The sequence below is a fragment of the Cygnus olor genome, chromosome 1, assembly GCF_009769625.2.
Source record: "Cygnus olor isolate bCygOlo1 chromosome 1, bCygOlo1.pri.v2, whole genome shotgun sequence".
NCBI classification, from domain to species: Eukaryota; Metazoa; Chordata; class Aves; order Anseriformes; family Anatidae; genus Cygnus; species Cygnus olor.
Window position 1 is genome coordinate 180,646,788 of NC_049169.1, and position 21,412 is coordinate 180,668,199.

At 40.9% G+C, this 21,412-nt stretch overlaps 1 long non-coding RNA gene across 4 annotated transcripts in view; it reads left to right on the forward strand.

Annotated features, from left to right (window-relative positions):
* The window catches only part of LOC121062563, a 47,629-nt gene extending 26,428 nt beyond the window's left edge, over positions 1-21,201 (forward strand). The window contains exons 7-11 of one of the 4 annotated variants that reach the window (XR_005815623.1): positions 1,237-1,553; positions 2,997-3,256; positions 6,546-6,663; positions 12,721-12,828; positions 12,961-13,050. This is a non-coding gene — a long non-coding RNA (uncharacterized LOC121062563). Of the gene's footprint in view, positions 1-63; positions 1,072-1,236; positions 1,554-2,996; positions 3,257-6,545; positions 6,664-9,767; positions 9,864-12,720; positions 12,829-12,960; positions 13,051-18,092; positions 18,173-21,092 lie in introns of those variants that run through there. The other 3 variants (XR_005815622.1, XR_005815624.1, XR_005815626.1) reach the window with 3 other exon arrangements.
* The last annotated feature ends 211 nt before the right edge of the window (positions 21,202-21,412 follow it).

A 21,412-nucleotide genomic window follows, 5' to 3' on the forward strand; every position in this document is an offset into this window, starting at 1 on the left:
TAGGGTTGTAAATTGAAGATAAAATTATTTTTACATTCAAGTTTATGCATTTTTTCTTTGTAGTTTTTGGGTGATTATGTCTCCGTTAAAATAACCACTTAAAATGTCTATCTCTGTAATATATGAAGAATAGTGAGGAAAGCATAGCTGGAAATGCTAACAAAGTAGGAATAACTTTTCAGCAAATAAATGTATGTAGCCATAAGGAAACACTTGCAAGAGAAGAATAAAGTTGAGTGAATATTGCTACATTGAGATGTGAAAACATACATCATCGAGAAAGTCCTGCAGGAAATAATCATGTGAAATTAGATATTTCTGTTCGTAAACACAGCTTAGGTACATGTGGTCTTGAGAGGTGCATTGCCACAACCAATTCCATGAAATGCTTTGTGACTGCATTGCAAACAAGTCTGGCTAAGACGTAAATAGAATATAACTACCTGTTTCTATATAAGGAAGCTAAGGTGAGGGAAGCATAATTTATAAAAACAACCACCCAGCATCCAGATCCTACAACTCACATGGCTGGCTTGTGCAGAAATAATTTCACAAATGAAAATGGAAGATGCAATATCTATGAAGCTGGTGATGAAGGTTTATTTCGTGTGACTTTCTCTAGGATTATGAGGAAGGATGCTGCTATGTATATGAAAACAAGTGTGTGGAAAGCTTCAAAGAGGAATTTGAATTACATGCAAGAAATGTTTCAAAATAGGCTACAGGAGGATATTTCTGTATAGTACTTAAACCAACCAGAAGAATTAATGATAATTTAGTCCTGGATCTGATTGTGATCAGGAAAAAAAAATCTAAAATGAAGATCTTATGAATGTAGAATACTTTTGCTTTAATAGAGAGACCAGAAAAACAGTAATCAATGTGAAAATCACTGACAGAAAGCTGAAGAGTTTGAAAAGTCATATCAGAAACTGGTTCGGCAATAATGTTGCAATAAAATAAGAGTAAGATACCCCTGAAAATAAGTGTTTAGTGAAGTCAAATACAAAATAATAAAGTAAGAGCTCAGAAGAAGGAACTGGGAATAGGAGCTTTAAGCTTGCTATCAGGCAAAGATAAAAAAAAAACTTGGACTATGTGATGCTATCTGAGAAAGCCTAATTACCTGCTTAATTAGGATAGTTTTGCTAATATAATCTTAAAATATATATAATAAAGAAGAAACACTAGAAATCAGGTTTTTTTCAACCTGTAATTTTTTGCTGTTTCCAATAGAGTAACACTGAATAAAAGAAAATCTGAGACCCCTGTCTTCAAATCAGATCATACCCTTGAAAAGGTAGTTGAAGAGACAGCAAACAAAACCGGCAACTGAAAATCCAGAAAAGTGTCTGAAAATATTAAGGGCCCAGATTCTGTGTTCCTGTTCTGCCCGTGGAGGCAGTGCAAAGTTGCCAGGATCTGTTCCCGCTGACCAGGCTGAGAGTTCCCCCGCTGCGGGGAAGTTGCAGCCAGCCTGAAGCTGATCTACGCCTCTCCCATGCCAGCAGCTCTCGTCCTCGGCACACGTTCGGGAACAGGAGCATAAGAAAGTACGCCAAGTCTCTACCGATTTTCAGCTGCCTTTATTTTCTTAGGTGGCATCTGTGCTAGAAAAGAAAAGGGGCCACAGCCCAGTCACGAGTCAGTAGCACGTTACAGCTCGTATTCACATGGCTAACCCTTCTGCCCTCCCGAAGGTAGGGGGGCGATTGTTCTTATCGCCAACTAAAAACAGTCCCTAACCCAATTCTAACCCCGGTCCCACATCTTGCTGTGCCTTAACCTGAGTGCTCCTTGGCCTGGGCCCTCTTTAACAGGGAGTGTGGTGACAAGGGGCAAAGAGTAGTGGCTTTAAGCTAAGAGGGAAGATTTAGACTAGATGTTAGAAGGAAATTCTTCACTATGAGGGAGGTGAGGCACTGGCACAGGCTGCCCAGAGAAGCTGTGGATGCCCCATCCCTGGAGGTGCTCAAGGCCAGGCTGGATGGGGCTTTGGGCAGCCTGGTCTGGTGGGAGGTGTCCCTGCCCATGGCAGGGGGTTGGAACTGGGTGATCTTTAAGGTCCCTTCCAACCCAAACCATTCTATGATTCACTCTGTGATTCATACCAAAGATCATGCTAACTGTTAAATGCCATGGATTCTCACATGGTAGAGCTCAAGCATGTCCCTGGGCCCTGTTTAGCCCAGTAATACAGATGTAACCTTATGAACCACATCCAGTTGGCAATAATTACAACTGGACTAGCCTGCTCCAAATTAAAATTGTAATGGCTTGAAAACGAATAATTTACAGTTATCCATCAGACTACTGTTGTTTCTACTTGAACAGAAATGTCAATGAATGTAAATTCTGATGTAATCTGTGACTTAAGGAAAGGAAGCGTGGAAAATCAGAAAATAAATCAGTAAATTAAGAAAGTCAGAGGAGGACAGCAAAAGGTAAAGCAATACTTAACTAATGTGGAAGTGTTTGTAAATGGAAACTGGAAAGCTGGATAAATGCGTGAATATTCTTTTCACATAAGCACATAAGTGAATATTAATTTTTCAAGCATTCACGTAAGTGAATATTCTTTTCACAAATTCTTTCACAATAAAGAAGTTAGTGTGTGACCATTTGGGTAAAGAGTTTTGGTTCATTACTAAAAAGCAGTTTGGGTTCTACCTCTGTGGACCTCCATGTAGAATAAAAGCCTGGCACATAATGCATTTGGTTATGGTATTTTATTCTGAGACTTTTGAGAAGGACCTGATGCTGAAGTGGGCACACTTCAGAATAGTGACCTCATCCTGCACATGATGCAGTAAGTTCTTTACTGAATATTTATACAGATTTCAGAAAGGGATATGCAATAATATCTTGGGATTAATATAATCTCTGTATTACTTGGACAGTTTTCCAGTATGTGATGTAATTACTATTAGGTTCCAGGTCATATTTTGACCCAGTGAGGTCACCAGTTGTTTTCGTTATTGTTTCTGATTTTACAGGTTGTGGAGAGCTATGCGCAGGATACACAGAAAGGGGAAATAAAATTACATTCACAGGCTACTTTAAGACCTGGGATTAACTGCTTAACTTTGAAGGCAGGAAAAAAGAAAGGAAAATGTGGCAAATCGGACAATATCAGAACATGAGCTGTTAGCATTCAGTTGAATATTGTCATTTAAGTTGCTCAGGTGTAGAGAGAGGAAATAAACTGTGCAAATATGAGCTATATGCAGATTCTGAAAGGGCGTCAGCTCCTCTGGTGAGTGCTGAGGATCTCTACTTCCTATTTTAGTTTGCAAAGTAAATTCTTGAAATATCTATCCAAAGTACAGTAAACTCAAGAAAGGTATCAGAATGCCATTGGGTTTATGAGAAGAAAGCTGTCCCTCTTCATTTGTGTGTTACATTTGAAAATACATAAAATTAAAGCACTAACGAGTTCTAGAGCTGTATTATAATATGCTGTTATAACCACGCCTATAATGCTCAAGGCATTTCGGTACGGAGTGTCACAGGCAGTTCAAAAGAGAACAGCTAAATGCAAAACAAGGTAACCAATTGTGAAAACTTGCTAAATTTACTAAATGTATGTAATCCACCAACAAAGTGATTTTGGTTGGTTAAAGATTTTGTATATATAATACTGACTAAATTCAGTCAGTATATGAGGGACATAAATGAATGAGGCACAAGTTTAGGACGCTGTAGATCAAAGGAAAATGTCCAGAAGTTGAGAAGGGAAGTCAGGAGTAGGTGTTTGGAAACAATTTAATAGGAAACAATTCTTACTGTAACAGTGGGAAGCAAACAGCCCATGATAACAGCTATTCAGCAATAAATTTGTCTATAGATTAAATGTAATAATTTGTTTGAAGAAGCAGTCCTGAAGAAATGCAGGACTTGCCTCCAGCTTTCTGAAGGAAGAAACTGGCCTTTTCTGGCTTTACTGCATTGCCATCACCTGGATGTGCAACATGACAGGAACTTTGTTGGGAAAAAGCACCTCTACAATGTGAATGCATAACTCTGTACCCATGACTTGCTCTGGCTTCAGTAGAGTTCTGTTCTTGCAAACAGTAGAAATTACATGTTTGAAAAGGCAAGAGAATATTGATGTAAATTATAAGAAAGTAGAATTGCATACACATAGATGGAGAAAAAAAGCAAAGCAAACATCACATTTATTACATATCTGGCTGAAAAAAATTGTTCTTTCTTACACTGACCTTGTAATTTTGAAATGCAAATGCTTTATATAAAATTCTAATACTGCGATCCCCTCAAGTGCAGTTTTAGAAATTAGCATGAAACAAACAAAATATTTGAAGTTGTCCACTTCTTTCCGAACGGGTTACATACTCTGAACCTAATGTCTCAACTGCCGGAACTAACAGTTCCTGTTTTGAGGAAAAAAGTCATTTTATGACTTTTCTGAAAAGAGATAGGGGAAAATATTACAGCAGCTAGCACAGGTAAGACTGTCTGCTGGAGAAGTGTTCATACACTGCTTCTGTGCTCACTGTGAATACGTTCTGTGCCCATCACTCACTCCTGCTTAAATCATCACTTGCTGGGGGGTGCCTCTCTCTTTTTCCCAGAGAAGTGGGGGGACATTATTTTGGGGAGCTGCTAAGCTGGGGTATGGCTAGGAGGAGGCAACTACATCAGAAATTGATTGAAGAGCAGAGGAATTGTAAGCAGGCTTTTCCTGAGATGAGGAATGGGTGGCTCTGAGCCGGGAGCTCTTGAGCTCTTCGTCATCGAGAGCACACCTAGGTATCACGGGATGGGGATCTTTGGCAGACGGGTAGGTTAATTAGGTTACAAAGAGCAACTACTAAATTTCAGGAATTCATTATGAAACTACCCTGTGAATAGACTATATGAATATTAAAAAGCAAAACCAAACCGTAGAAACCACTTCTTAGAAGAACTTTCATATGTGACTGTGGTATAGTTGCATAGTCTGTGCAAGTGAAGTAAAGCAAAGAAGCAGAAAATCTGGGCTAGATGTCATAAACCGCTGCCCAGTTTTCCACTTTTTTCTTTTTTTCCAAGGAAATAATTTGGAGATTCCTGGGATAAACTAGCTTTGGTTAAAAAAAAGTAAAGAGGCTAGATTCTCTAAAGGCAGGCAGCTGGAAATAAATGTGAAGAAAGACAGCCACTGCAGCATTTAAAGCACTTTGATCTGTTATCTTACATCCTTTGTTTTATTTTACTTGGTCCAGAATATTTCGGCTTTATTCAGACAAAACTCATATTGAAAACAGTGCGGAATGTGACATGTGTTTACCACGAACTAATAATCGTGTAATCATCAAAAGGGACTCCACTGCACATTTTAGCTAGCAGCGTTTTTCTACCTCCAATTCAGAAGGCGTTAGTATCTGTTTGGAGACAGCAGAGAGAGAGACGGGCTTTGAGTCAAACCTTCCTTCTGTTTATGCCTGATTCTCAAAGAAAACGATATTTATGCCTGCCTGCTCATTTAGTAAGAATATTACAATTCTTGTTTTAGCTGTTAAACCTAAAAATACAAGTTGTGTTGCTAAATAGAAAGCACACAAAATTCCTATTTTATCCAGTACTTGGAAGGGAAGGGGGAAAAAAAAAGAGAACAAGTGAATTACTCTACATTCAAAGAAAATTAAGTGCCATTACTGATTTCCAAAATAGTTACTGAAGAAATGGACGGATTCATTTTGTTTCAGTGGTCCACAAGACCTGCTGTGCTTGAGCACTACAAAATTCCACGTGACATTGATAGTAACTAGTTTTACAGATGAAGCAACACTGAAAAACACTCAGGCAAAATGGCCAGGAAAAAAAAAAGAAGAAAAAAAGCCAGTGAATAAAACTGTTATATCTCTGTGTTAAAATAAAATGTAGAAAAGGCAAATGATTTTGATGCCCAGGTAAAAGTGAATCCATAGGAGAGCACACGAGTGAAAAGGATTTTGGGAAGTGAGATTTATAAGGCAGGTTTTGAAAGAGCTGTGTTTGTTTAGTCTACAGAAGGGAGGGCTGAGGGGAAAATAAAATAATCTGACATCTAAAGATTATTGTGAAGAAGACAGTCATCAATTGTCTTTTGTACCCGGTTGTGGAAGGACAAGAAAAGATTATCTTAATTTACAGAGAAGAAGAACAGGCTACATATTTGTTAAATACTTCTACGTACAAGGACAGTTAAAGACTGGAATTGGGCTACCTAGAGATGCTGGAGCATCTTCCTCACTGGCAATTTAGAACACATTAAACAACAAGTTCCTGCCATCACAGTGCTCTTGCATCTATCTTCTTTCCTAATTCTGTTGGCTCCACTCAACACAATAAATAAAATGGAATTCAAAGAAGTAATTTGAAAAATAAATTCTGGAATGTGGAGATGAAATTGGATAGCCTGCACACATGATAAATCGTCAAAAATGCAGGTATCTTTTTTTGTCAATAGATGTATTTTTGTATTTTGTATGCCTTTTTTATATTTTAATGTTCACCCGTTTCAACTTTGAAGTTCATATGCATGTGATTTTTATTTACAGATCATGGGCAAGGAGAAAACATTTTACCTATTCACGCAAGCAATGCTATGACCCTGCTTACACTCCTTAATCGTCTGGACAGGAAGCTTGGCTTCTGGTTCAACCACATGCTCTTCAGGTATGTATTGCTTTGTTGATATTATGGGGAAATATTCTGCATTCAAAACATATGTAGTTTCTTTTAAGTCATATATAGATAACCAGAGCGTATTATTTGACAGAAAATCTGAGAAAGTCCTAAGCAAAACCAGAACTTTGATGATCAATTTTACTTTCTGTGGTTAACAGCCTATTTTTACTGTGATAAGTAAAGCCTGTTAGTAATAAAAATGAAACCTAGTATCTGTGCTGTCATAATGGAACCCTAAAGTGAAATTAGTTAGTGATATTAGAAAGTATCACTTGTATTTGTGCTCCAAACCTCAAGTTATTTTATTTTCCTGTACTCAAAAACAACATTAAAGAATATGTATGGTTCATGTTACCAGTATTCATGGCCTTGATTATAACGGGAATCATTCATATATATGCTGTCGGTAGAGCATAAAATATGTGACATAAAAGAGCAAGGATATTGAAGGAATGAATATCATTTGCCTATTCAGAGTGCTGACAGAATTCAGTCTGCTCAGAATACTGACTAGCATGTCTGTTCTTTCTAAGAAATTCAATTTGAAGGAAAATGAGAAAAACATTTAATTATATTTATTACTGTGATAAATACTAAAAACACAGATCTGGTAGCTGCTTAAGGACTTATGTGTTCATCTCATACAATAGCTAGTTAAAGTCTTCAGATTAAAATTTTTATTTTCCAGTGATAGTTCTTCTATTTGGTCTGCAAGGGGAGAGGCTATGAGCATTTGAAAACGGGCATTTTTTTGTACCTTCTTCCTTCAAATTGTGTTAGAAATGTTTCAATTATTAGAAGCAGCTGTATTAAAAACGTGAATAGTACACAGAGACTCAAGTGACTTCTGCTCAGTCAAGATTTAAGTAAGAAAGTTAAAAAGAGAGGAAGATTTAAGTAAGAAAGTAAGAGAAGTAGTCCCCCTTCACTTTCGCAGATCTGTCTTATCTTGATATAGAACCAAGGGGCTTGGGTATAACTTTCCTGTTTCATATGGCACATAAATCATCTAGATTTACTTGCCTTTGGCTTATTTATCTATTTTTTTTAAGTAAGATACATCTACTTAGGTTATTTGAGAATTAACTTAGAAGGAGGACATCAAAGTCTTCAAACCTTTATAATAAAAGCCAATCCAGAAAAAGATTGTTTTCAGTTCGATGTAGTTAATTTTGGGAGTCTTATTTACCAACAGTAATTGATGGCATTTTAAGTTTGTTTGCTACAGGCAAAGTAACCGTATGTCAAAATTCCCACAGAAGTGTGGAACAAGCATATGAATCACAAACCTTTGCCATCTTTATATTAATATAGTTTAGAAGAAAAACAGTTTTCCTCAGAGAAGCTGTTGGAGGAACATGTCTAGCAAATAACCTCAGAATGTTTAACTCACACTTTTTACAAGGAAAGGAAAATAAAATTTCTGGATAGAACTAAAATACTGCTTTATAAACGGCTCTGAAAGTTGAGTGACTTGACTTCTCATTAAAATCCAAGAAGTAGCTTGTTGTCCAAGATGTTTCATGAAGAGAGAATAGTGGTTTTAAATTGTGAGATGCTTTAATGAATAAAACAAATTGAGAAAAATGCAGAACTGCTAAGTCTCCTTTTATTTACAGTTGAAATCTAAGCTAGCCTGCTTTTACTTGTCAGAATTTGCTCTTCAACATGGCTATTAATTCAATAAAATTAGTAATTGAACATTCACATTTATAGTTTGAAGTTATAAAATATGAACTCTATTTTCTGCATTCCCATTTAATATTTTATTGATCAGTTAATCCTTTTTTTCTGACTTAAGAAAATATTTACTTAACCAGAGTGGATTTATTAGGAAGAAAAATTTAGTTTCCCTGCATGTCTTCAGAGGCCCAATGCAGCTATTATGGAAATCAACTCCCAGCAAGGGTCTATTATCTATTTTGGATAGTATGATACTGAGAAAAATGTACGGCTAAGAGTATAGAAGGCTCTAACCTCCATTTTCAAAGGTGCCAAATAATTTGTCATTTGATAATTTTGAAAAATTTTCTTAAGGCTTTCTTAAGATTAAATAAGGACACTCAGAAACAGTAAGAATAATTAAGGGGCAGTTAGGGAGAAGAAGAATATATGCAGTTTGATTGAGGTAAACAACCACAGACAAATAAACTGGAATGATGTAATAGTATTTAAGTTAGCAGGAGAACATATAATTGGAATGCGTGTGATAGAACTGGGAAAACATGATGTGCAGTCGTTCTGAGTTAAGCTATCTTAACCAATTTAATAATGTTTTAAAGAGGTGCTAATCCCCTATTTAGCATGATCGAAATCAGACTGGACGAAGTGCTAGAAACTTCAGAAAGACAATCCTATGGTTGGGTATAGGTTGGAAACTATAATCATTGGCATTTAAAAGTTCAGGAGTTCTTCTGGACAGTTTTGAGGAATAAGTAAGAGAGGGTCAGAATTAAGAAAATCTTTTCTCTGGAGTATTAGAGATTGTGTTTGTATGTAGTTGTGGGCTCCCCAGAGTAATATTGTGATACACAGGACCAGTATAAAGAGAAGGATGCTCTCTTAATGCAGTTTGTGCGTGTTAATTTGTACAGCCCAGCTTTCCATCTAAGTTTGCCCAAGCACAGAAAGTTATTTTAATTGCCCAATTTTTACAAAGTGCATGAATAACTCATCTGGGATGCTTTTGGCCCTTTCTTTGAGTGCTTGAGTAGACAGATTTCATTGCTGGTGTGTATGCGCCCTGTGAGTACAAGGCCAAATTATTTGGACAAGCAGAGTCTATTAGATGCTATCAGTGGACTGCTACTTGAAGCACCCTCGTGTTCTATATCCTCGGGGCATTCAATAGCGGTGTGAGTACAAACATTCATGATTTCATTATTTCCATCCTACCACAAAGATGGAAATGGTGCAGTATATGTGCTGTGTGATTCTTTTAACTTTACATGTAATACTACAATTAATTTCATGCAGTAAATTAGGTCTACCTAAGGACACTAAGAAATATGGTTCCAATTAACATACTAGATATATCTCTTTCTATAGGGATAAGAGAGGTGAAAGTTACTGGGGTTTAATGTTTTCCCTAGCATGATTCTTCAGGACCTGTTTATGACAGTGCTGTTACTGGAGAGGTACATGACCCACCATAACATTTCCCTTTTCCAAGAGGAAACGTACAGTGGAGGAAGGAAAAAAAAAAACAACACAGTTTGTTTCTAAATTCCATGAGTAAAGCTCCAGTTATGCTTTAAGACAGCGTCTCTCACTAAGTGTCCTACAAGCTGTGATTCTGGGCTCCTGGGACACATCTGTTGCCACGGTCCGCTCGTACTGACAGGGAAGTCTGACGGAAGCAGGAGAGGCGTGATTCCAAGCACGAGCTGCTGCCCCTGCACGTAGCAAGGGATAAAAGATTCGCCAGCAATACGGTGCATCTTTGATTCATGTGTTTTAAGTCCAGGGCCTGAAAAGACCTATTCTAGTGCTTGGATGCTCCCCGCAGGGACCTCGATAGACACTGGCTTTGTGCTGAGTGCCGTATGTATTTAGAGCCCTGGTGTTGGTGATCACCTTTGTAACTTCTGTGCCATCTGACTCGTAGTGCTGAGTGACTCCTGCCTTTTCTCTTACTCCCTAACAAGTTATCCAGCCTATCAGAAACAATAAACACCAGAAATAGATTCCCTTTTACGACTGATTGCAGAAGCAAACGTACCACCGCGGATCAGCGACAGAACCTGCTGTGCCTCCAACTTTCTTTGCAGGAAGGGTGAAGGGGCTGGCCGTCCAGCGTGAGCCATCAGTGCCTCGGCACTTTCATTTGCTGTTTCAAATTCAGGCTGGAGTAGTATCCATAATCTCCTAACCAACCGCTAATCCTCAGGGATTTTGAACTGTCAGCCTGCAAGATGTCTGTTTTTTTACGTAGGGGTCCATGCAGCAGATTCCTAATAGGAACACTGGACTGCTCTGCGGAGTGCTACCCTTCACGAGTCTTCCTCGTGAACCAAGGGGCATTTTTCTGTCGTTTTGGTGTTCCACCTGCCTCCTCCCCCAAAAGCAGTTGTCATCGCAGCCTGCCTCAGAAGATAAAGAGCTGAAGCACTGTGCCACCACAGATGATTGATTCTGTTCACACAGGTCTGAAACTGTAGGATCTGTAGTTCTCAGACTTAAAAAAAAGCAGCACCACTGATTTGAAACACTTGGCTATGGGGTTGCTGTCACACACCATGTTATCAAGAGCTTTCTGCTTCCCAGAGGAGAGATCCTAGATGGCGACAGGTCAATTAAATCCACTTCTAAGTCATCTGCTAAGATCAGTGAAAACATCTCGGCATTTATAGTCTCTCGCCAAACATTCGGCACTTTGTCTACGTTCTGACTGAAGCTGCAGCCCTGTCTGACACGTGCCACATCAGATGGCTACGGTACACAAAGAGGTCGTCTTCTCCTGAAACTTTGTACAAACCAATCACAGATACTCAGTACGGTGTCGTCTTCATGCGTCACATCTTGGGTGTGCCAAGGGTTGGGGTGACAGACAGGTCTATTCAGAGATGGGGGTTTGCTCACATTCAAAACCTCTGTGATGCTCGAGGGATGCTTGGACTCTGTAAACATCTCTGAGTCAGGACCCTCTGCCTTGAACAAAAAGTACGCTTGGTTTTGTTTTTCAGGGACTTGCCAAACAAATGCGGATAATCAAAGTGATAATTATGTTTTGTCAACAAGCCAGCAAGGGGCAAGACCATCCTCAGGAGCTTTCCTATGACGTATGGCTCTGAATTAAGCCAAGCAGAACCAGGCAATGGTTAGGGTAAGAGCTGGTAACGTTAGAGGCTCTGAACCTTTCTAACCTTCAGCACATCATAGCAGGGAGCCAACAGCAGTGACCTGTCTTCCAGAGTTACCTTTATCAAATGGGGACTCTTAAACGAGCTCTTGTTCATACCAGACAAGAGCAGGTGCCCCGTTCTAGCAAGAGGGGTACTGACAGTTCCTGGAACAATGTTCCTTTTACCTGCCTAGGAGCACGAGTTGTGGATGCCTTTTCCTTTCACCTGTCTTTGGGTCATGAGATAGCACCTTTCAGTGCTATCTTTTTACCTGCTTAACCAAACATATTCTTCGGAAATAAAATCAGATCCTGTGGCCAAACCCAGTCTGATTGTAGCCGAGACTGGGTGTTGCCTAGGTGAAACCTAGTGACAAACTGTTTTGCAACACTACAGATTATTTTGTAATCCACAAAGATTTTGTAATCCACACTTTAACTAGAGTTGCAAACCCAAAGGAAAAGACTTTCTGCAGAGTACCCTAGCATCTTCAGCATCTCCCTTAACCTCTTGTTTCAGTCCTACCAGCCTGTGTAAGAGATTTGACACTAACTGGAGTCTGCATAATCTCTCTCAGAGTTCACCTAAGAGTTCATTTTTCTGCAGTAGCTGCCTATCTTCCTCTGCACCAGGACACAATATACCTTACCTTGCAGTAAAAGGCTCTGTTTGTATTTTTACCTAAGAATGGAAACGGGTCTCACCTATCCATCTTACAATTTTTTACTAATAGAAACTGGGCTTTCCTGTCTGCTCGGGAAATATTCCTGCTCCTTGTTAAACCGTAGCAGGGAAAATGGGAGTGTACTCTACGGGCTGTGAATCTTCTACTGAAATACTGGGAAACTCTCACAAGCTTCTGCTGTTTTAATTGTTATGTCAGCTGTGCCTGTTTAAGGTCTACTGCCAAACTCGAGAAACAATGCCCCGCTCCTTTAGAGGAAGCTTGAACTACTTTATCTTCTTCTTTTTTTTTTCCTACTTCAGTTTTCAGCTAAAGTTTACGTCGATTCCTTGAGCTTTAATTCTTAGCGAGCGATTTTCTGAGAATGGGGCTGGTTTCTGTCGATTGGCAATTTTTCTTCTCTTCATTTCCACTCCCTACTATCCTTTTAGATTCTGCTCGCAGAAAGACCAGCAGGGTTTTAAGAGCACAATATGCATGACTGCGTCTTTTCCTCTAATGCATCTTCCCTAACAGTGGGAAAGAGTGGCTCTCTCCGAATGTGCTCAGCTGAGCTTCCAGTTCCCTGGGATCTTGGAAGGAGTTCTGTGCAATAGCAGCTTCAGCATCTGCCACGGAGAGCGGGTAAGCTGGTGCCTGATCGCTAGAGCTACGAAGAAATAGATTTCCAGCACAGAGGCAACGGCTTCTACTTCAGAGGCTTTAATTACAGCACCCCTCGAACATTTCTTCAAAATAGCAATAATTTTTTTTAAGGTGACGCATGAAAAAGGATGGACAGGGATCAGCTTTTTGCATTCTCAATACAAAAATGAGGATACATCAAATGAAGCTGGCAGTAGGCGGGTTCACAGAAAATATACTCATGGCATCCTTTGCCTAAAGATGTCTGGATGAATGAAGTCCACACAGATCCATGGAGACACTGCAGAAAACCTTGGTAGAGGGAGCTAGTGAAGCCAAACAGTATCAGGCTCAGGAACCCACCCGAGCTAAGAAAAACTGAGTAGTGGGACCCACGCGCAATATGCGATGTGCTTGTCCTGGTCCTGCTGTTCGCTGGGACAGCACCTGGGTGAGACCTGGCCTATGTCTGCTGCTGGGAACAGGATAACGGGCCTGGCCTGAACCAGCCTGACCTCTCTTACATTCTCAAATAAGGTCTATTTATGAATCACTGTCTACCAGCCCAGTCTGTGCAATAGTGAAACAAACACTTTCAGGACCTTTCCTTCTTTAAATTCAACCAGCTAGAGCCAACCTGAGGCAGTCCTCGTCCTCCCTGTTACTGCAGTGTCAGCTTTGCTAACTGCACGGTCTGTGGTGTTTCAGAGATTTTATACGTTAATAAAATGTCTCTTCCTCATCTCTTTTTTCTCACTTGATCACGCCTTTACCTAAACCAAACTTTCTTCCTCTTTATCACCGTAGAAACTTGTTGCTACCACTGTAATTTTGACTAGTGTTTTTTCTTGTTCCTTATGCTTACCTTCAGATTCTCTCTACTGCAGAGAGGAAGTCTTTGAGCCCATCAAAGAAAAGAGCAAGAAAATCCCTAGAAAATCCATGGGATAGTGTTGTTCCCATCACAGTAACTTGGGAGGAGGAATTTCATTCTCATTTTTATTAAACTGAATCCACAGCTCTGTACTGCCAAACCTGTACGTTATGTTTCAGAACTGAACAGGCCAGGACCACAGTCTTTGGACATTATCAGAAATAATTTTCTTCCTTTCCACTTGGGAAGTTGTCCTGCTGCTAGGTTTGTCCTCCAGAGACACGCAGGAAGGACAAGGAAATTCAATGGGAAGTCTCTATATTTAGCAGGGATGAAGGTCAGCATTGCTTATGTTCAGTTCCCTGGTTACTATAGGCTCTTTCCAATTTTCAGTCGACAGGCATAGGTGAATGCAGCCAGAGCTTAAAGGGTAAGGGAGCAGGAAGGGATGGAGGAGCAGGGGAGGATCTGGAGCCCTTCACAGCATCCTTTCACCCTCTGCCTCCTGGTGCTGGTAAATCCGCACTTGAACAGCCAGTGCTTTACTGAAAAATAAAATAAAAAGCCTCTCCTGTTTGGCTTTACTTTTAACACCTCAGGTGTTGAGCAAATTAAGGCAAACCTCTGTGCCAGGGCTCTGTCTCTTTAACTTTATGTGTACGCCAGCAGGCACAGTAGGAACCCATTCTGTTTTGAACACTCGATAGCATAAATGGCTGATAATTCAGAAAGGAAGGAATCCACATTTTCTATTACTTCTCTGGCCTCCCGGAATTATTAATCTAAGTTTAATGAGTTCTATATGTGTACTTTATTTTGTTTAAATGAAATGTTTCTCTTTTAACAAGACCACTTAAAATTAAATACGAAAGTAGGGCAGCCTGTATTAATGTTAAATTTATTAGAATATTTTAAAATAACACAATAAAAATCCCATGCAACACGTTTTTTGATGCCAAAGTTTGAGAGAAAGTCAAACCACCAAAAGGGTGGGAGTCACTGGCAGAGCACGTGGACCTATAACCTATGCTGAAGTTGCTCCTGAGATAGTTTTTTTTCCCTTTTAATGTACTCATTTACTTTATATTAATGACTAATACTTTCAAAATTGAAAAATCCACGGAGGGATGAAAAAGCAGACAATTTCCTTTTTTTTTTCTCCTGGAGTCCATGAATGAAAACGGCAGGAGGATGAGATGTACTAGTTCCAAAGTCCTGCAGGTCGTGCTGACCAGAAACAATCGCTTAAGTTCACCAACTAGCAGCGATTAGGCCTTGTTGAATAAATCAGTTTTCAGTGCACTGTGTTCTGATAAATGTATTCTTTTTCCTTACATGTTATGTGCATCTGAGGTTATTTCATTTAACTGATAAAAAATGAAGTGCTCTTCTGCTACATTTTAATTGAATTCCACTCTCCATCTACACGGAGTTTACGAATTGTAATTGGAAGACTGAATCATCCAGTAAAGAAAATCCATTAAAATTTCTATCATAAAATGTAAAAATTAAGGAGCAGAGGTTAGCTATGGAGATGATTAAGTAAAAATTGTACGGCTACGGAATAACAACTTGGATGGCAAGAAGACTCCTGTTCTGCGAAGTGGCTATGTTTTGTTGAATAAAGGCCTTTAAAATGAAAATAAAATAATGCAAATGTAAAGCTGTATCAAAACAGCCTGAACGAGGCAGGGTCTTTCTGTTTTAAAAGGTAGTTAAAAGTGGCAGTTTCACTCAGAGACACAACCCAGCGCCCTGAGAGCTGCCACCGGGCCCTCCGAGCCCCAGCCGGACCCAGCCTGCAGTGGAAAGCCCTGGTTCATCATCAGCCGGCACCGAGCTCCCTCTGACCAGCACAGGCCCTCGCTCGTCTTGGAACAAAACCCAAGCAGCTGCTGCTTATATAAACCGTGGTGGTGCAGCAGCAGCACCCATCGCCTCTGCCTCTGCCTCCCGGGGCTCTTCGGTGCCGGCAGCAGGAGAAATGGGCGCCGGCAGCTCGCAAAGAGGAGCAAGCGGGGCAGTGGAGACACCGGGACCCGGCTGCGGATAAGGTGGAAGATGGCCTGAGGTTAGACGACCCCGGCTGCCAAGCGTGTTGCCTTGACGAATCGCAATTGCTTGACAATTGCTCCAGGCTTGGAAAACATCGCGTTATCGTGTCGGTGCTGTATGCACTGATAGAGATTGTTTTCCTTGTACGCACTGGGTATTTCAGACTCGGCTAGTGATGTGTGAAAACATAGATAAGTTCAGGCTGGAGGTCTCAAACTTGAAAGTCAGAGGCTTGAAAGTGTCTCCTTTTTGAATTCCTCCTTTTGGCTAGCGGATGTCTGACTTTAACTCAAGAATCAATCGATGTCCAGCATCTACAGTGGTCTTTGAAATGCCTTTTTTTTTGAATGGTTTCTTTGTTAGAGCTGGAGAAGTTTCACTGGACAAATATCACAGTTTTGTGCTCAGTGAATGCTTTTGTATGAATTATCTCCTTGCATAGGTTTCAGCATTACGGCTGTTGGATACATTAAAGACTAGCAGTGGAGCAGTCCATGCTCCCAGCTCAGTATTTAAGGCAAACGCAGAAGCTCAGCGTTGATTACATATTTTATATGCTGTAAGAACTTAATTTTTTTGGTCTGGACTGTAACAGAACTTCCTTTTGAACCGCTGTCTGCAGTTACTGTTTCTTCCCCTTTCAGCAAAAGTTTTAGTGATAATACAAACATCAGTCTCTTTCAGTTGAAGGTTTTGTTTTCCACGAAATAAAATGCTCCTTTTTCTGCAAAGCAGCCGAGGCTCTCCCTGAAATAACCTTATCTTCCTACATCTTTCCTTGTATTTTAACACGTCTGCTTAAGTATTACGAAACTTCTCGGTACAAGAAGGGATGTAGAAAGACATGAAAAATAATGGGATTTTTCAATATATTAGTAAAAAAAAAAAAAAAAAAGTAAGGGGGAGGCAGCATGCAATGTATAGCACTCATATGGGCTCGTACGACCTCAGGGGCACAGAGAGGTAGGATCCCTGTGATTTGCAAGAGAACCTGTGGGCTTTGATTCTTTCATCTACACAGCATTAGAAAGTAAATAGGCTAACAGTCTTGATGAAGACTTTGGTCATTACTCAGCATCTTCCATGAACCTTCTTAACTTTCCCTCTGTTTTCACATGCCTCTTGCATATTTCCAGCAGCCTCTCCCTCCAAAATCACTTTCTTGCTTGAGAAAAGGACAGGTTGGCTGCTACTTGGAAATTTGCCAACCTGTCAATATTTCAGTTCTTGCTTTCAAACGAGATGTCTGCCAGTCTGTATGCTAAGATCACTTATTATTCACAGCTACAATAAGGATACCTGGATCCAATATACAGCTCTTTATCTAGAGAGCTCAACAGCTTTTTAAAGCCTTGAGTGAGACTTTGTTCCTTTTAAAAGTCGCAGAGCTCAGGTAGAAGTGGCTAAGGCAAGGTTAAACTGTTTGTACCCTCTCACTCTTGGTCTGCTTGACAGACACTACCACAATTATACAGCTCCCCTAGCCTGGGTGCCTTTTCGCAACCCAGAATCTCTGCAATGCTGCGTGCTGAATCTCCTACCACTCCCAAAAACCTTTCCTTATTCCAACATATGGGAGGCTTATGGCTTCCTTCCCCAATTCCTGTAGGAGGATCCTTCCCTAGGTGAGATACAAGGGGCTTGGTGCCCTCTCCTAGTCAAGTCTTTGGATCTCAATCATCCTGATTTTCAATTCCTTTTTGTGGAGATGTGTTACAGCCTGAGAACTCCTTTCAGGGAGATCTTCCCAGCTGGATGAGCTTTGTAGGCACTGTTAACTAGGCATCTTGCCTCTGGAACAATGACTTTTGTATTTTGAAAAAACAAATGCACAAGTAAACACAGTCTTGCGAAATACTTGTTTCAGGTCTTAGGTTATTTTAGATTTTTCCTTGTGGGTCCCTTCTGACTCGGATATTCTATGATTTTTCCTAACCTTAATATATGTAACTTTGGAGCATCCTTTATGCATTATTTTGTCTATTAGGTTCAGTCCTAGGACAGTTTTAATTGTCTTTATCTTTGAATCAAAAAGCCACTGGTGAAATTCAGAGACACGGACAGGGACAGAATTACAACCCTAGCCTGAGCTCCCATTCCAGACCTTTCCCCAAACACAATCCATCTTCTACCTTGCTACAGATTTAACATCAGCTGTATGATGTAACTTGAAATGTCTGCAGGAACAGTAACAAGCAATCTGCACTCAGGTGGCGGGGTGACAGAGACAGCAGTGATATTTTTCAATGTGTTAACCAACCTAGTGTCTTTAAGCATGTTCAGGAAATTATGCTAAGTCACTTGATTTCATTTTTTTTTTCTCATACATTTACAGGTCGACTTTGCCTGTAGCACTGAGTGTATGGTTTTTATGACTAGCGTCAAACTTGAAGCTTTCAAAGCCATGTGTCAAAGGTAAGTTAGATTAATAATCTTTTTATTTGTATACATCACTAAAAATATTGTACATTTGCAGGGGAATTTACAGGGGAATTGAGGGCTCAGCTCTGTTGATAAGGCACAGTCCTGAGTGAAGGGTGTTGTGAAGCAGCATGCGTCCCTACAGCGAGCTCTCCAATATACTGAGGAAGCGTGCATACTGCACCAGCTTCTAAAATTGCGCAACCTGATCCCTTCTGTACAGCTCAAGGGGTGGGGGTGAGGAGCGAAGGTGAAGGAATAGTAGCCCAGATCCTCCTTCCCATTTGGGGTCCGGTTTGCTCTGTTGAGTGAAGAGAGCATTAACTGCATACGGACGTGAATCAGAAAGGACCCTTTGCTCTCACCCTGCACAGTTCTTGTGGCACAGGCCAGGTTTAATCTAGTCTGTGTTAGGAGAAACCGAGTACACGTACAGGGTTATAATGAGCTTCCTCCTCGTTTTCATTTTCCCTCGCTGGTATGTAAATCATTGCTCTAATGCTTGTAAGGGATAAAAATCTGTAGGAGTTACGAAACTGAAGTGATTGCAGTAATGTGGAGGTCCTGAAGACTGTTAGTCTTCAGTGTTTATCTCGCCGTTTAGCACTACAAAGCTAAAATGAGCTAAGCTCCAAATCAAAAGAGACTATCTCATATTTCTCTAACCAACAAATGCACAAAAAAAAAAAGTCAAGTAAGTTACTAAACAAACCTTTACAAACAAGGACAGACAATATGCAAGTCAGAAAAGTGGTTTACTGGAGTTTCACTTGTGGGTAGTGATTTAGAAGTTATCCAGGTATAGTAGTTCATAGATTTAACTTGGAAAGACTACCAAAATTAATATTTAGTCAGTAGTTGTGACAGCCAGTCAGTACACTGTCATACAGTAGGATCTTTGTGAAATTTATTATTTTATAAGAAAGGATGTTCAGGCACATACCACATTCAGCCAGAAACAAGGTTATTAAGAGCCCTGAAAAAGTACAGTTGTTTCGATATTCTGCCTTGCCAGCTAGTGTCGCCTAGTTTTCAGCACATTTATTTTCTAATTCTTCATGCAGTCTAAAGTGTGTGTTTCCCATCTGATGAACCACTTCTGATTTCTTAATTTGCATTAATCTTATTTATGTGAGATATATTTGTAGCTCTCATATATGCTGAGAGTACATTTTCGGTCTGTGCTAGGTGTCTCTTTTGTACACATTAAGCACACATTTTAAAGTAATGCCCCGCTTGGCTAATACCATTTATGCATATAGAGTGTTAAGAACATTAACTGTACATAGAGAAAATATTCATCAAAACCACTAAAATACTTTAAAATTTTCTGAAAAAAATACATTACTTTTTATGAAGCATTAACGCCAAACTTGAAAACTGCCCTGTTAGACATCCCTCGGTATAACTAGAAGGTAAGAGCAGAACCCAGAAGCGGTGTCAGGAGAAGGAACTGGTGAAAACGATACTTCTCATTTCCAGCTACTAGAAATGAAAGCTACATAAAGATTTCTCCAAGAATGCTATCAGTCTTCAGCTAGGAGGGTCACGCCATCCCTGTCTAGCTGCTGGAAGGAAGGGAGAGTTTTCTTTTCTTTCCCCCTTTCCAGAAAACAACAGTTACTATAAAAGGATAGCTAGATCTGTGCTGCTTTCTTTCTGTGCCTCAGGCTCCATGTTTTAAAACTTTTCCTCTCCCACCGTGTCTCGCCCATCAAGAATAACCACCGCACTTCCCCACTGCTAATAGTTCTGTCATATGGCAGCAACAATATACAGCAGACCTTTCTGCTCGTTTAGGACCGGGTTACAGGCTTCTGAAAAGCAGTAAGTGGACTTGCAGCCTTGTTAGCTATGCATGGCTGCTGCTTGTTAAAGTGCTACTGTGCAAAAAGGCAGCGACACTGGAAGTGCCTGCTTGCCGAACCAGGAAGACCATGCTGTCCCTATCGGTCCCGTTTCCAAGTGTGAGCTCAGGACACCCTTTATGGCTGAGAAATGTGGTTTACGTTTTAAACGAAAGCTTTGGCAATTCCTAGCCGAGGCCTTTAGGGTCAGTAGGGAGAACTGCTTGTTATCACTAGGAATATCATGAGACCATGTTTTTTAACACAGCTAGGGAACGGAGGACAGAATTATGTTTTTAAAAGAAAAACCATCGGACACCACCACATGGTGCAGCCAGAGCGGTCCCAAATGTAATGCTGGAGCAGAAGGTGACCGAGAATCTTTCTCAAGTGTGAGAAGGGAAAGGGATGATTGTTCAGATAATCATATGCTAAAGTACTCATGTCTGTAATTCAGGCGATCTAAAGAAAAACAGACTTAGATCCATTAGTGATACACAAGCTATATTTTCTATACGACCAGAAAAACATTATCTTGATCTTGCACACCTGAAAAGCACTGGTATTGGAAGGTAACATTACGTAAAAGTACACACTGGGTGTACTTAGGCACTGCTTTCGACCTCCCGGTGAATTAAGGTAGTTTCACTTTTCTGTGTACCCTACTAATCCGGCTCTCGTTTCCGATGCTTTTTGATAGTTAAAACAGCAGGGGCTGGTAACGCGAGGAGATGGGGCTGGGTGTGTGTGTGCACATACACACGGACCTCCTTCCACTCACGGCTTCATTTAGGGCATCCATATAATACAGGGAAAATATGCTCCTGTTGCGTTTGCTGAGCGCTAATCCCTTTACACGTGGGATATTGAATTGAGATTTGTTTGTCTCTGGGAGCGCGACAGGTCTGCAGAGCCTGATGCACAGGCCTGCGTTTCAGAGCCGAGCGGATTCGGGGTGCACACAGGCTCAGCTCGCGGTGGCCGAGCTTGGCCGTGCTCCCCGCGCTCCCTGCACCCCTATCCCTAAGCCACGTCCCTTTCCAACCACTTTTCCAAAATCCCGAGAGCTCCCAGCGCGGCGCGGCCAGGGAGCCCTCCCGCAGCCAGCTGCGGCCCCCGGCCAGCCCCCCGCTGGCTTACGCGGACACCGAGCCCCTCGGGGAGCAGCCAGCAGATTCCTCGCGTCCCGGTGTCAGGACCCGCGACCCCGCTGGGAAAGCCAGCTGTGGCAGCTCCTCGCCCTCAGGACGAGAGGGGGGCTCATCGCCATCTCCGTCCCCCCTCCCCAGCCCCGCTCTTTTATGATGGGTTGTTTTCCTCCTGCGTGAATGCGAGGGCCGGCGGGGTGCTTCCAGAGCGCGCATTTTTTCCCTTGCGGAGTTTGGCG